This window comes from Petromyzon marinus, chromosome 79 (assembly GCF_048934315.1).
Source record: "Petromyzon marinus isolate PM22_M1 ecotype Great Lakes invasive population chromosome 79, UKy_Petmar_22M1.pri1.0, whole genome shotgun sequence".
Taxonomy (NCBI): domain Eukaryota; kingdom Metazoa; phylum Chordata; class Hyperoartia; order Petromyzontiformes; family Petromyzontidae; genus Petromyzon; species Petromyzon marinus.
The window spans coordinates 22,140,088-22,153,876 of record NC_133745.1 but is presented as its reverse complement, the minus strand read 5'-3'; the positions used below and the strand labels follow the sequence as shown (position 1 = coordinate 22,153,876).

The 13,789-nt window shown below is 46.4% G+C and overlaps 1 long non-coding RNA gene across 1 annotated transcript; it reads left to right on the top strand.

Moving 5' to 3' along the window:
- Positions 1-4,021: 4,021 nt before the first annotated feature.
- LOC142907467 (uncharacterized) lies at positions 4,022-13,451 on the top strand. Its single transcript, XR_012931025.1, has 3 exons — positions 4,022-4,072; positions 5,485-5,560; positions 12,790-13,451. It is a non-coding gene; the product is annotated as an uncharacterized LOC142907467 (long non-coding RNA).
- The last annotated feature ends 338 nt before the right edge of the window (positions 13,452-13,789 follow it).

The window sequence follows — 13,789 nt, the reverse complement described above, 5'->3', positions numbered from 1 at the left end:
CCTACTCACTCACCTACTCACCAACTCACTCACCTACTCACTCACCTACTCACCAACACACTCACCTACTCACCAACTCACTCACCAACTCACTCACCTACTCACCAACTCACTCACCAACTCACTCACCTACTCACCAACTCACTCACCTACTCACCAACTCACTCACCTACTCACCAACACACTCACTCACCTACTCACCAACACACTCACCAACTCACTCACCTACTCACCAACACACTCACCAACACACTCACTCACCTACTCACTCACCTACTCACTCACCTACTCACCAACTCACTCACCAACTCACGCACCTACTCACCAGCACACTCACCTACTCACTCACCTACTCACCAACTCACTCACCTACTCACTCACCTACTCACTCACCTACTCACCAACACACTCACCTACTCACTCACCTACTCACCTACTCACTCACCTACTCACCAACTCACTCACCAACTCACTCACCTACTCACCAACTCACTCACCTACTCACTCACCTACTCACCAACTCACTCACCTACTCACCAACACACTCACCTACTCACCAACTCACTCACCTACTCACTCACCTACTCACCAACTCACTCACCAACTCACTCACCTACTCACCAACTCACTCACCAACACACTCACAACACACTCACTCACCTACTCACCAACACACTCACCAACACACTCACCTACTCACCAACTCACTCACCTACTCACTCACCTACTCACCAACTCACTCACCAACTCACTCACCTACTCACCAACTCACTCACCTACTCACTCACCTACTCACCAACACACTCACCAACTCACTCACCTACTCACCAACACACTCACCTACTCACTCACCTACTCACTCACCTACTCACCAACACACTTACCAACTCACTCACCTACTCACTCACCTACTCACCAACACACTCACCAACACACTCACTCACCTACTCACCAACACACTCACCTACTCACCAACACACTCACCTACTCACCAACACACTCACCAACTCACTCACCTACTCACCAACACACTCACCAACACACTCACTCACCTACTCACCAACACACTCACCTACTCACCAACACACTCACCTACTCACCAACACACTCACCAACTCACTCACCTACTCACCAACACACTCACCTACTCACCTACTCACTCACCTACACACTCACCTACTCACCCACTCACTCACCTACTCACCAACACACTCACCAACACACTCACTCACCTACTCACCAACACACTCACCTACTCACCAACACACTCACCTACTCACCAACACACTCACCTACTCACCAACTCGCTCACCAACACACTCACCTACTCACCTACTCATTCACCTACTCACCAACACACTCACCAACACACTCACCTACTCACCTACACACTCACCTACTCACCAACACACTCACCAACACACTTACCTACTCACCTACTCACCAACACACTCACCTACTCACTCACCTACTCACCTACACACTCACCAACTAACTCACCTACACACTCACCTACTCACTTACTCACTCACCTACTCACCTACTAATGTCATAAATTCTAGATTTGCATTTTAATGAGGGAAATAAGTATTTGATCCCTCTGCAAAACATGACTTAGTACTTGGTGGCAAAAGCCTTGTTGGCAATCACAGAGGTCAGACGTTTCTTGTAGTTGGCCACCAGGTTTGCAACACATCTCAGGAGGGATTTTGTCCCACTCCTCTTTGCAGATCTTCTCCCAAGTCATTAAGGTTTTGGAGGCTGACGTTTGGCAACTCGAAACCTTCAGCTCCCTCCACAGATTTTCTACGGGATTAAGGTCCTGGAGACTGGCTAGGCCACTCCAGGACCTTAATGTGCTTCTTCTTGAGCCACTCCTTTGTTGCTTTGGACGTGTGTTTTGGGTCATTGTCATGCTGGAATACCCATCCACGATCCATGTTCAATGCCCTGGCTGAGGGAAGGAGGTTCTCACCCAAGATTTGACGGTATATGTATAATGTAAAGTGTGTGTGTGTGTGTGTCTATGTGTATAATTTATAGTGTGTGTGTCTGTGTGTATAATGTATAGTGTATGTGTGTGTGTCTGTGTGTATAATGTATAGTTTGTGTGTGTCTGTGTGTATAATGTAGAGTGTGTGTGTCTGTGTGTATAATGTAGAGTGTGTTTGTGTGTCTGTGTGTATAATGTATAGTGTGTGTGTGTGTCTGTGTGTATAATGTATAGTGTGTGTGTCTGTGTGTATATTGTATAGTGTGTGTGTGTCTGTGTGTATAATGTATAGTGCATGTGTGTCTGTGTGTGTGTGTGTCTTTGTGTATAATGTAGAGTGTGTGTGTGTCTGTGTGTATAATGTATAGTGTGTGTGTGTCTGTGTGTATAATGTATAGTGTATGTGTGTGTGTCTGTGTGTATAATGTATAGTGTATGTGTGTGTGTCTGTGTGTATAATGTATAGTGTGTGTGTCTGTGTGTATATTGTATAGTGTGTGTGTCTGTGTGTGTGTGTGTGTCTTTGTGTATAATGTAGAGTGTGTGTGTGTCTGTGTGTATAATGTATAGTGTGTGTGTGTCTGTGTGTATAATGTATAGTGTATGTGTGTGTGTGTCTGTGTGTATAATGTATAGTGTATGTGTGTGTGTCTGTGTGTATAATGTATAGTGTGTGTGTGTGTCTGTGTGTATAATGTATAGTGCGTGTGTGTCTGTATGTGTGTCTGTGTGTGTGTGTGTCTTTGTGTATAATGTATAGTGTGTTTGTGTGTCTGTGTGTATAATTTATAGTGTGTGTCTGTGTGTATAATGTATAGTGTATGTGTGTGTCTGTGTGTATAATGTATAGTGTATGTGTGTGTGTCTGTGTGTATAATGTATAGTGTGTGTGTCTGTGTGTATAATGTATAGTGTGTGTGTCTGTCTGTCTGTATAATTTATAGTGTGTGTGTGTGTGTCTGTGTGTATAATGTATAGTGTGTGTGTGTCTGTGTGTATAATGTAGAGTTTGTGTGTCTGTGTATAATTTATAGTGTGTGTGTGTGTCTGTGTGTATAATGTATAGTGTGTGTGTGTCTGTGTGTATAATGTAGAGTGTGTGTATGTCTGTGTGTATAATGTATAGTGTGTGTATGTCTGTGTGTATAATGTAGAGTGTGTGTGTGTGTCTGTGTGTGTGTGTAATGTATAATGTGTGTGTGTCTGTGTGTGTGTATAATGTATAATGTGTGTGTCTGTGTGTGTGTGTAATGTATAATGTGTGTGTCTGTGTGTGTGTAATGTATAATGTGTGTGTAGTGTCTGTGTGTGTCTATGTGTGTGTGACTGTATAATGTGTGTGTGTGTATAATGTATAGTGTTTGTGTGTCTGTGTATAATTTATAGTGTGTATGTGTGTGTCTGTGTGTATAATGTAGAGTGTGTGTGTGTGTGTCTGTGTGTGTGTGTAATGTATAATGTGTGTGTGTGTAGTGTCTGTGTGTGTGTGACTGTGTGTATGTGTGTCTGTGTGTGTGTGTCTGTATGTGTGACTGTGACTGTGTGACTGTGTGTGACTGTGTGACTGTGTGTGTCTGTGTCTGTGTGTGTGACTGTGACTGTGTGTGTGTGTATAATGTGTGAATGTGTGTAATGTATAATGTGTATAATGTATAATGTGTATAATGTGTGTGTGTATAATGTGTATAATGTGTGTGTATATAATGTGTATAATGTGTAATGTATAATGTGTGACTGTGTGTGTGTGACTGTGTGTGTGTGTGACTGTGTGTAATGTATAATGTGTAATGTATAATGTGTGACTGTGTGTGTGTGTGACTGTGTGTGTGTGTGACTGTGTGTAATGTATAATGTGTGTATAATGTGTAATGTATAATGTGTGACTGTGTGTAATGTGTATAATGTGTGTGTGTGTATAATGTGTGTATAACGTGTAATGTATAATGTGTGACTGTGTGTGTGTAGTTTATCAGACAGGCGTATGTGCTGCTGCTGGGTCTGGACGTGATGGGTAACCCGGTGGCACTCCTACGTGGACTCTCAGAGGGAGTTGAAAGCCTCTTTTACGAACCTTACCAGGTGAGACACGCGGGGAGACACGGGGAGACACGGGGAGACACGGGGAGACACGGGGAGACACGCGGGGAGACACGGGGAGACACGGGGAGACACGGGGAGACACACGGGGAGACATATGGGGATAGATGGGGAGACACAGGGAGACACGGGGAGAAATGGGGAGAGACACGGGGAGACACGGGGAGACACGGGGAGACACGGGGAGACACACGGAGACACATGGGGATAGATGGGGAGACACACGGGGAGACACGGGGAGACACGGAGAGACACGGGGAGACACGGGGAGACACGCGGGGAGACACGGGGAGACACGGGGAGACACGGGGAGACACACGGGGAGACATATGGGGATAGATGGGGAGACACAGGGAGACACGGGGAGAAATGGGGAGAGACACGGGGAGACACGGGGAGACACGGGGAGACACGGGGAGACACACGGAGACACATGGGGATAGATGGGGAGACACACGGGGAGACACGGGGAGACACGGAGAGACACGGGGAGACACGGGGAGACACGCGGGGAGACACGGGGAGACACGGGGAGACACGGGGAGACACACGGGGAGACACGGGGAGACACATGGGGATAGATGGGGAGACACAGGGAGACACGGGGAGAAATGGGGAGAGACACGGGGAGACACGGGGAGACACGGGGAGACACGGGGAGACACATGGGGATAGATGGGGAGACACACGGGGAGACACGGGGAGACACGGAGAGACACGGGGAGACACGGGGAGACACGCGGGGAGACACGGGGAGACACGGGGAGACACGGGGAGACACACGGGGAGACACGGGGAGACACGGGGAGACACACGGGGAGACACACGGGGAGACACACGGGGAGACACACGGGGAGACACACGGGGAGACACACGGGGAGACACGCGGGGAGACACGGGGAGACACGAGGAGACACACGGGGAGACACGGGGAGACACGGGGAGACACGAGGAGACACACGGGGAGACACGGGGAGACACGAGGAGACACACGGGGAGACACGGGGAGACACGGGGAGACACGGGGAGACACGAGGAGACACGCGGGGAGACACGCGGGGAGACACGGGGAGACACACGGGGAGACACGGGGAGACACGGGGAGACACATGGGGATAGATGGGGAGACACAGGGAGACACGCAGGGAGACACACGGGGAGAGACACAGGGTTCACGATGGCTGTGTGGTTATGATGATGATGCTGATAGTGATGATGTTCTTGATGATGATGGTGATGCTGATGATGGTGGTGATGATGATGTTGTTGATGGTGATGATGGCGATGATGATGGTGATGCTGATGATGATCGTGATGATGGTGATGATGATCGTGATGATGGTGATGATGATCGTGATAATGGTGATGATCGTGATTGTGGTGATGATGATCAGGGAGCGATCCACGGTCCGGAGGAGTTTGTTGAGGGAGTGGCGATGGGAGTGAAAAGTTTCCTGGGCCACGCCGTGGGTGAGAACCACTCTCACTTAACTCTCACTTAACTCTCTCTTAACTCTCACTTAACTCTCACTTAACTCTCCCTTAACTCTCCATTAACTCTCACTTAACTCTCCCTTAACTCTCACTTAACTCTCCCTTAACTCTCACTTAACTCTCACTTAACTCTCTCTTAACTCTCTCTTATCTCTCCCTTAACTCTCACTTAACCCTCCCTTAACTCTCCCTTAACTCTCCCTTAACTCTCACTTAACTCTCCCTTAACTCTCACTTAACTCTCCCTTAACTCTCCCTTAACTCTCCCTTAACTCTCCCTTAACTCTCCCTTAACTCTCCCTTAACTCTCCTTTAACTCTCACTTAACTCTCCCTTAACTCTCCCTTAACTCTCACTTAACTCTCACTTAACTCTCTCTTAACTCTCACTTAACTCTCACTTAACTCTCCCTTAACTCTCCCTTAACTCTCACTTAACTCTCACTTTAACGCTCCCTTAACTCTCCCTTAACTCTCCATAACTCTCTCTCTAACTATCTCTCTAACTCTCACTTAAACTCTCACTTAAGTCTCACTAACTCTCACTTAACTCTCTCTTAACTCTCTCTTAACTCTCTCTTAACTCTCTCTTAACTCTCACTAACTCTCTAACTATCTCTGTAACTCTCACTAACTCTCTAACTCTCTCTAACTCTCACTTAACTCTCACTTAACTCTCCCTTAACTCTCACTTAACTCTCACTTAACTCTCACTTAACTCTCCGTTAACTCTCCCTTAACTCTCCCTCAACTCTCCCTTAACTCTCACTTAACTCTCACTTAACTCTCACTTAACTCTCCCTTAACTCTCACTTAACTCTCACTTAACTCTCACTTAACTCTCACTTAACTCTCACTTAACTCTCACTTAACTCTCCCTTAACTCTCACTTAACTCTCCCTTAACTCTCTCTTAACTCTCTCTTAACTCTCACTTAACTCTCACTTAACTCTCACTTAACTCTCACTTTAACTCTCCCTTAACTCTCACTTAACTCTCACTTAACTCTCACTTAACTCTCACTTAACTCTCACTTAACTCTCACTTAACTCTCACTTAACTCTCCCTTAACTCTCACATAACTCTCACTTAACTCTCACTTAACTCTCACTTTAACTCTCCCTTAACTCTCCCTTAACTCTCACTTAACTCTCCCTTAACTCTCCCTTAACTCTCACTTAACTCTCACTTAACTCTCCCTTAACTCTCCCTTAACTCTCTCTTAACTCTCACTTAACTCTCCCTTAACTCTCACTTAACTCTCCCTTAACTCTCCCTTAACTCTCACTTAACTCTCCCTTAACTCTCACTTAACTCTCTCTTAACTCTCACTTAACTCTCACTTAACTCTCACTTAACTCTCCCTCAACTCTCCCTTAACTCTCACTTAACTCTCACTTAACTCTCACTTAACTCTCACTTAACTCTCTCTTAACTCTCACTTAACTCTCCCTTAACTCTCCCTTAACTCTCACTTAACTCTCCCTTAACTCTCACTTAACTCTCACTTAACTCTGCATTAACTCTCACTTAACTCTCACTTAACTCTCACTTAACTCTCACTTAACTCTCCCTTAACTCTCCCTTAACACTCCCTTAACTCTCCTTTAACTCTCCCTTAACTCTCACTTAACTCTCACTTAACTCTCACTTAACTCTCCCTTAACTCTCCCTTAACTCTCACTTAACTCTCCCTTAACTCTCCCTTAACTCTCACTTAACTCTCACTTAACTCTCACTTAACTCTCATTTAACTCTCCCTTAACTCTCCCTTAACTCTCCCTTAACTCTCACTTAACTCTCCCTTAACTCTCACTTAACTCTCACTTAACTCTCACTTAACTCTCCCTTAACTCTCACTTAACTCTCACTTAACTCTCCCTTAACTCTCACTTAACTCTCTCACTTAACTCTCCCTTAACTCTCCCTTAACTCTCACTTAACTCTCCCTTAACTCTCACTTAACTTTCACTTAACTCTCACTTAACTCTCACTTAACTCTCACTTAACTCTCACTTAACTCTCCCTTAACTCTCTCTTAACTCTCACTTAACTCTCCCTTAACTCTCACTTAACTCTCCCTTAACTCTCCCTTAACTCTCCCTTAACTCTCCCTTAACTCTCCCTTAACTCTCACTTAACTCTCCCTTAACTCTCCCTTAACTCTCCCTTAACTCTCACTTAACCCTCCCTTAACTCTCACTTAACTCTCACTTAACTCTCACTTAACTCTCACTTAACTCTCACTTAACTCTCCCTTAACTCTCACTTAACTCTCACTTAACTCTCTCTTAACTCTCACTTAACTCTCACTTAACTCTCCCTTAACACTCCCTTAACTCTCACTTAACTCTCACTTAACTCTCACTTAACTCTCCCTTAACTCTCACTTAACTCTCCCTTAACTCTCTCTTAACTCTCACTTAACTCTCACTTAACTCTCACTTAACTCTCCCTTAACTCTCCCTTAACTCTCACTTAACTCTCACTTAACTCTCACTTAACTCTCCCTTAACTCTCACTTAACTCTCCCTTAACTCTCACCTAACTCTCACTTAACTCTCACTTAACTCTCACTAACTCTCACTTAACTCTCACTTAACTCTCTCTTAACTCTCCCTTAACTCTCACTTAACCCTCCCTTAACTCTCCCTTAACTCTCACCTAACTCTCACTTAACTCTCACTTAACTCTCACTTAACTCTCTCTTAACTCTCACTTAACTCTCACTTAACTCTCCCTTAACTCTCCCTTAACTCTCCCTTAACTCTCACTTAACTCTCACATAACTCTCACTTAACTCTCCCTTAACTCTCACTTAACTCTCTCTTAACTCTCCCTTAACTCTCACTTAACTCTCCCTTAACTCTCCCTTAACTCTCCCTTAACTCTCACTTAACTCTCACTTAACTCTCACTTAACTCTCACTTAACTCTCACTTAACTCTCCCTTAACTCTCACTTAACTCTCCCTTAACTCTCCCTTAACTCTCACTTAACTCTCCCTTAACTCTCCCTTAACTCTCACTTAACTCTCACTTAACTCTCCCTTAACTCTCCCTTAACTCTCACTTAACTCTCCCTTAACTCTCCCTTAACTCTCACTTAACTCTCACTTAACTCTCACTTAACTCTCCCTTAACTCTCACTTAACTCTCACTTAACTCTCCCTTAACTCTCACTTAACTCTCACTTAACTCTCCCTTAACTCTCACTTAACTCTCCCTTAACTCTCACTTAACTCACACTTAACTCTCACTTAACTCTAACTTAACTCTCACTTAACTCTCACTTAACTCTCCCTTAACTCTCCCTTAACTCTCTCTTAACTCTCACTTAACTCTCACTTAACTCTCCCTTAACTCTCCCTTAACTCTCACTTAACTCTCACTTAACTCTCACTTTACTCTCCCTTAACTCTCACTTAACTCTCACTTAACTCTCACTTAACTCTCACTTAACTCTCACTTAACTCTCACTTAACCCTCCCTTAACTCTCACTTAACTCTCACTTAACTCTCACTTAACTCTCACTTAACTCTCACTTAACTCTCCCTTAACTCTCCCTTAACTCTCTCACTTAACTCTCACTTTAACTCTCTCTTAACTCTCCCTTAACTCTCTCTTAACTCTCACTTAACTCTCACTTAACTCTCACTTTAACTCTCACTTAACTCTAACTTAACTCTCCCTTAACTCTCACTTAACTCTCACTTAACTCTCACTTTAACTCTCACTTAACTCTCTCTTAACTCTCACTTAACTCTCACTTAACCCTCACTTAACTCTCCCTTAACTCTCACTTAACTCTCCCTTAACTCTCACTTAACTCTCCCTTAACTCTCACTTAACTCTCACTAACTCTCACTAACTCTCACTTAACTCTCACTTAAATCTCACTTAACTCTCTCTTAACTCTCTCTTAACTCTCTCTTAACTCTCACTAACTCTCTAACTATCTCTGTAACTCTCACTAACTCTCTACCTCTCTCTAACTCTCACTTAACTCTCACTTAACTCTCACTTAACTCTCACTAACTCTCACTTAACTCTCACTTAACTCTCACTTAACTCTCACTAACTCTCACTTAACTCTCACTTAACTCTCACTTAACTCTAACTTAACTCTCACTTAACTCTCACTTAACCCTCACTTAACTCTCACTTAACTCTCACTTAACTCTCACTTAACTCTGACTAACTCTCACTTAACTCTCTCTTAACTCTCTCTTAACTCTCACTTACCTCTCACTTAACTCTCACTTAACCCTCACTTAACTCTCCCTTAACTCTCACTTAACTCTCACTTAACTCTCTAACTATCTCTGTAACTCTCACTAACTCTCTAACTCTCACTAACTCTCTAACTCTCTCTCTCTCTCTCTAACTCTCTAACTCTCTCACTATCTAACTAACTAACTCTCTCACTATCCCCAGGTGGTGCAGCTGGCATGGCTTCCCTGATCACGGGCAGCGTGGGTAAAGGCCTCTCTCTCTCTCTCTCACTAACTCTCTATGTCACTACAGGTGGTGCAGCTGGTATGGCGTCTCTGATCACGGGCAGTGTGGGTAAAGGCCTCTCTCTCTCTGTCTCTCACTAACTCTCTATGTCACTACAGGTGGTGCAGCTGGTATGGCGTCTCTGATCACGGGCAGTGTGGGTAAAGGCCTCTCTCTCTCTCTCACTATCTCACTAACTCTCACTAACTCTCTCTAACTCTCTCACTAACTCTAACTCTCTACAGGTGGTGCAGCTGGCATGGCTTCTGTGATCACAGGCAGTGTGGGTAAAGGCCTCTCTCTCTCTAACTCTCTAACTCACTAACTATAACTAACTCTCTAACTCTCTCTAACTCTCTAATTATCACTAACTCTCTCTCTACAGGTGGTGCAGCTGGTATGGCCTCCCTGATCACAGGCAGTGTGGGTAAAGGCCTCTCACTATCTCACTAACTCTCTCTCTCACACTATCTCCCTCTCTATGTCACTACAGGTGGTGCAGCTGGTATGGCGTCTCTGATCACAGGCAGTGTGGGTAAAGGCCTCTCTCTCTCTCTAACTCTCTCTCTCACTATCTCACTAACTAACTCTCTCTCTACAGGTGGTGCAGCTGGTATGGCCTCCCTGATCACAGGCAGTGTGGGTAAAGGCCTCTCTCTCTCTCACTATCTCTCTATGTCACTACAGGTGGTGCAGCTGGTATGGCGTCTCTGATCACGGGCAGTGTGGGTAAAGGCCTCTCACTAACTCTCTCTCTACAGGTGGTGCAGCTGGTATGGCGTCCCTGATCACGGGCAGTGTGGGTAAAGGCCTCTCTCTCTCTCTAACTCTAACTAACTAACTATCTCACTACAGGTGGTGCAGCTGGTATGGCCTCTCTAATCACGGGCAGTGTGGGTAAAGGCCTCTCTCTCTCTCACTATCTCTCTCACTATCTCTCTCTCTATGTCACTACAGGTGGTGCAGCTGGCATGGCTTCTCTGATCACGGGCAGTGTGGGTAAAGGCCTCTCTCTCTAACTCTCTCTCTCTCACTAACTCTCTCTAACTCTCTCTCTAACTCTCTAACACTCTCACTATCTCACTAACTCTATCCCCAGGTGGTGCAGCTGGTATGGCGTCCCTGATCACAGGCAGTGTGGGTAAAGGCCTCTCTCTCTCTCACTATCTCTCTCACTATCTCTCTATGTCACTACAGGTGGTGCAGCTGGTATGGCGTCCCTGATCACAGGCAGTGTGGGTAAAGGCCTCTCTCTCACTAACTAACTCTCTCACTATCACCAGGTGGTGCAGCTGGTATGGCGTCTCTGATCACGGGCAGTGTGGGTAAAGGCCTCTCTCTCTAACTCTCTCACTAACTCTCTCTAACTCTCTCTCTAACTCTCTCACTAACTCTCTCTAACTCTCTCTCTAACTCTCTAACTCTCTAACTATCTCACTATCTCTCTACAGGTGGTGCAGCTGGTATGGCGTCTCTGATCACGGGCAGTGTGGGTAAAGGCCTCTCTCTCTCTCACTAACTCTCTAACTAACTCACTAACTCTATCCCCAGGTGGTGCAGCTGGTATGGCCTCCCTGATCACAGGCAGTGTGGGTAAAGGCCTCTCTCTCTCTCTCTAACTCACTAACTCACTAATTATCTCTCTATGTCACTACAGGTGGTGCAGCTGGTATGGCCTCCCTGATCACGGGCAGTGTGGGTAAAGGCCTCTCTCACTATCTCTCTCTCTCTCTATGTCACTACAGGTGGTGCAGCTGGTATGGCGTCTCTGATCACGGGCAGTGTGGGTAAAGGCCTCTCTCTCTCTCTCTAACTCTCTCACTATCTCACTAACTCTCTATGTCACTACAGGTGGTGCAGCTGGTATGGCGTCCCTGATCACGGGCAGTGTGGGTAAAGGCCTCTCTCTCTCTCTCTCTAACTAACTCTCTCTCTCACTAACTCTCTCTCTCTAACTATCTCTCTATGTCTCTACAGGTGGTGCAGCTGGCATGGCCTCTCTAATCACGGGCAGTGTGGGTAAAGGCCTCTCTCTCTCTCTCTCTCACTATCTCTCTAACTATCTCTCTATGTCACTACAGGTGGTGCAGCTAGCATGGCCTCCCTGATCACAGGCAGTGTGGGTAAAGGCCTCTCTCTCTCTCACTAACTAACTCTCTCACTATCTCTCTATGTCACTACAGGTGGTGCAGCTGGTATGGCGTCCCTAATCACAGGCAGTGTGGGTAAAGGCCTCTCTCTCTCTCTCTCTCACTATCTCTCTCTCTCTCTCTCTACAGGTGGTGCAGCTGGTATGGCCTCTCTGATCACGGGCAGTGTGGGTAAAGGCCTCTCTCTCTCTCACTGTCACCAGGTGGTGCAGCTGGTATGGCCTCCCTGATCACGGGCAGTGTGGGTAAAGGCCTCTCTCTCTATCTCACTATCTCTAACTCTCTCACTCTCTCTCTCACTAACTCTCTATGTCTCTACAGGTGGTGCAGCTGGCATGGCCTCCTTGATCACGGGCAGTGTGGGTAAAGGCCTCTCTCTCTATCACTAACTCTCTCACTCTCTCTATGTCACTACAGGTGGTGCAGCTGGTATGGCGTCTCTGATCACGGGCAGTGTGGGTAAAGGCCACTCTCTCTCTAACTCTCTAACTCACTAACTATAACTAACTCTCTAACTCTCTCTAACTCTCTAATTATCACTAACTCTCTCTCTACAGGTGGTGCAGCTGGTATGGCTTCCCTGATCACGGGCAGTGTGGGTAAAGGCCTCTCTCTCTCTATCACTATCTCTCTAACTAACTCTCTATGTCACTACAGGTGGTGCAGCTGGCATGGCCTCCCTGATCACAGGCAGTGTGGGTAAAGGCCTCTCTCTCTATCACTAACTCTCTCACTCTCTCTATGTCACTACAGGTGGTGCAGCTGGCATGGCCTCCCTGATCACAGGCAGTGTGGGTAAAGGCCTCTCTCTCTATCACTAACTCTCTCACTCTCTCTATGTCACTACAGGTGGTGCAGCTGGTATGGCGTCTCTGATCACAGGCAGTGTGGGTAAAGGCCTCTCTCTCTATCACTAACTCTCTCACTCTCTCTATGTCACTACAGGTGGTGCAGCTGGTATGGCCTCCCTGATCACAGGCAGTGTGGGTAAAGGCCTCTCTCTCTCACTACAGGTGGTGCAGCTGGTATGGCCTCCCTGATCACGGGCAGTGTGGGTAAAGGCCTCTCTCTCTCTCTCACTATCTCACTAACTCTCACTAACTCTCTAACTCTCTCACTAACTCTAACTCACTACAGGTGGTGCAGCTGGTATGGCCTCCCTGATCACGGGCAGTGTGGGTAAAGGCCTCTCTCTCTCACACTCTCTCCCTCTCTATGTCTCTACAGGTGGTGCAGCTGGCATGGCCTCCCTGATCACGGGCAGTGTGGGTAAAGGCCTCTCTCTCTCTCACTATCTCACTAACTAACTCTCTATGTCACTACAGGTGGTGCAGCTGGTATGGCCTCCCTGATCACGGGCAGTGTGGGTAAAGGCCTCTCTCTCTCTCACTAACTCTCTCTCACTAACTCTCTATGTCACTACAGGTGGTGCAGCTGGTATGGCCTCCCTGATCACGGGCAGTGTGGGTAAAGGCCTCGCCGCGGTGACGCTGGACGAGGAGTTTCAGCGCCAGCGCCGTGCCGACCGCAACCGGCCGGCGGGCGACCTCAAGGAGA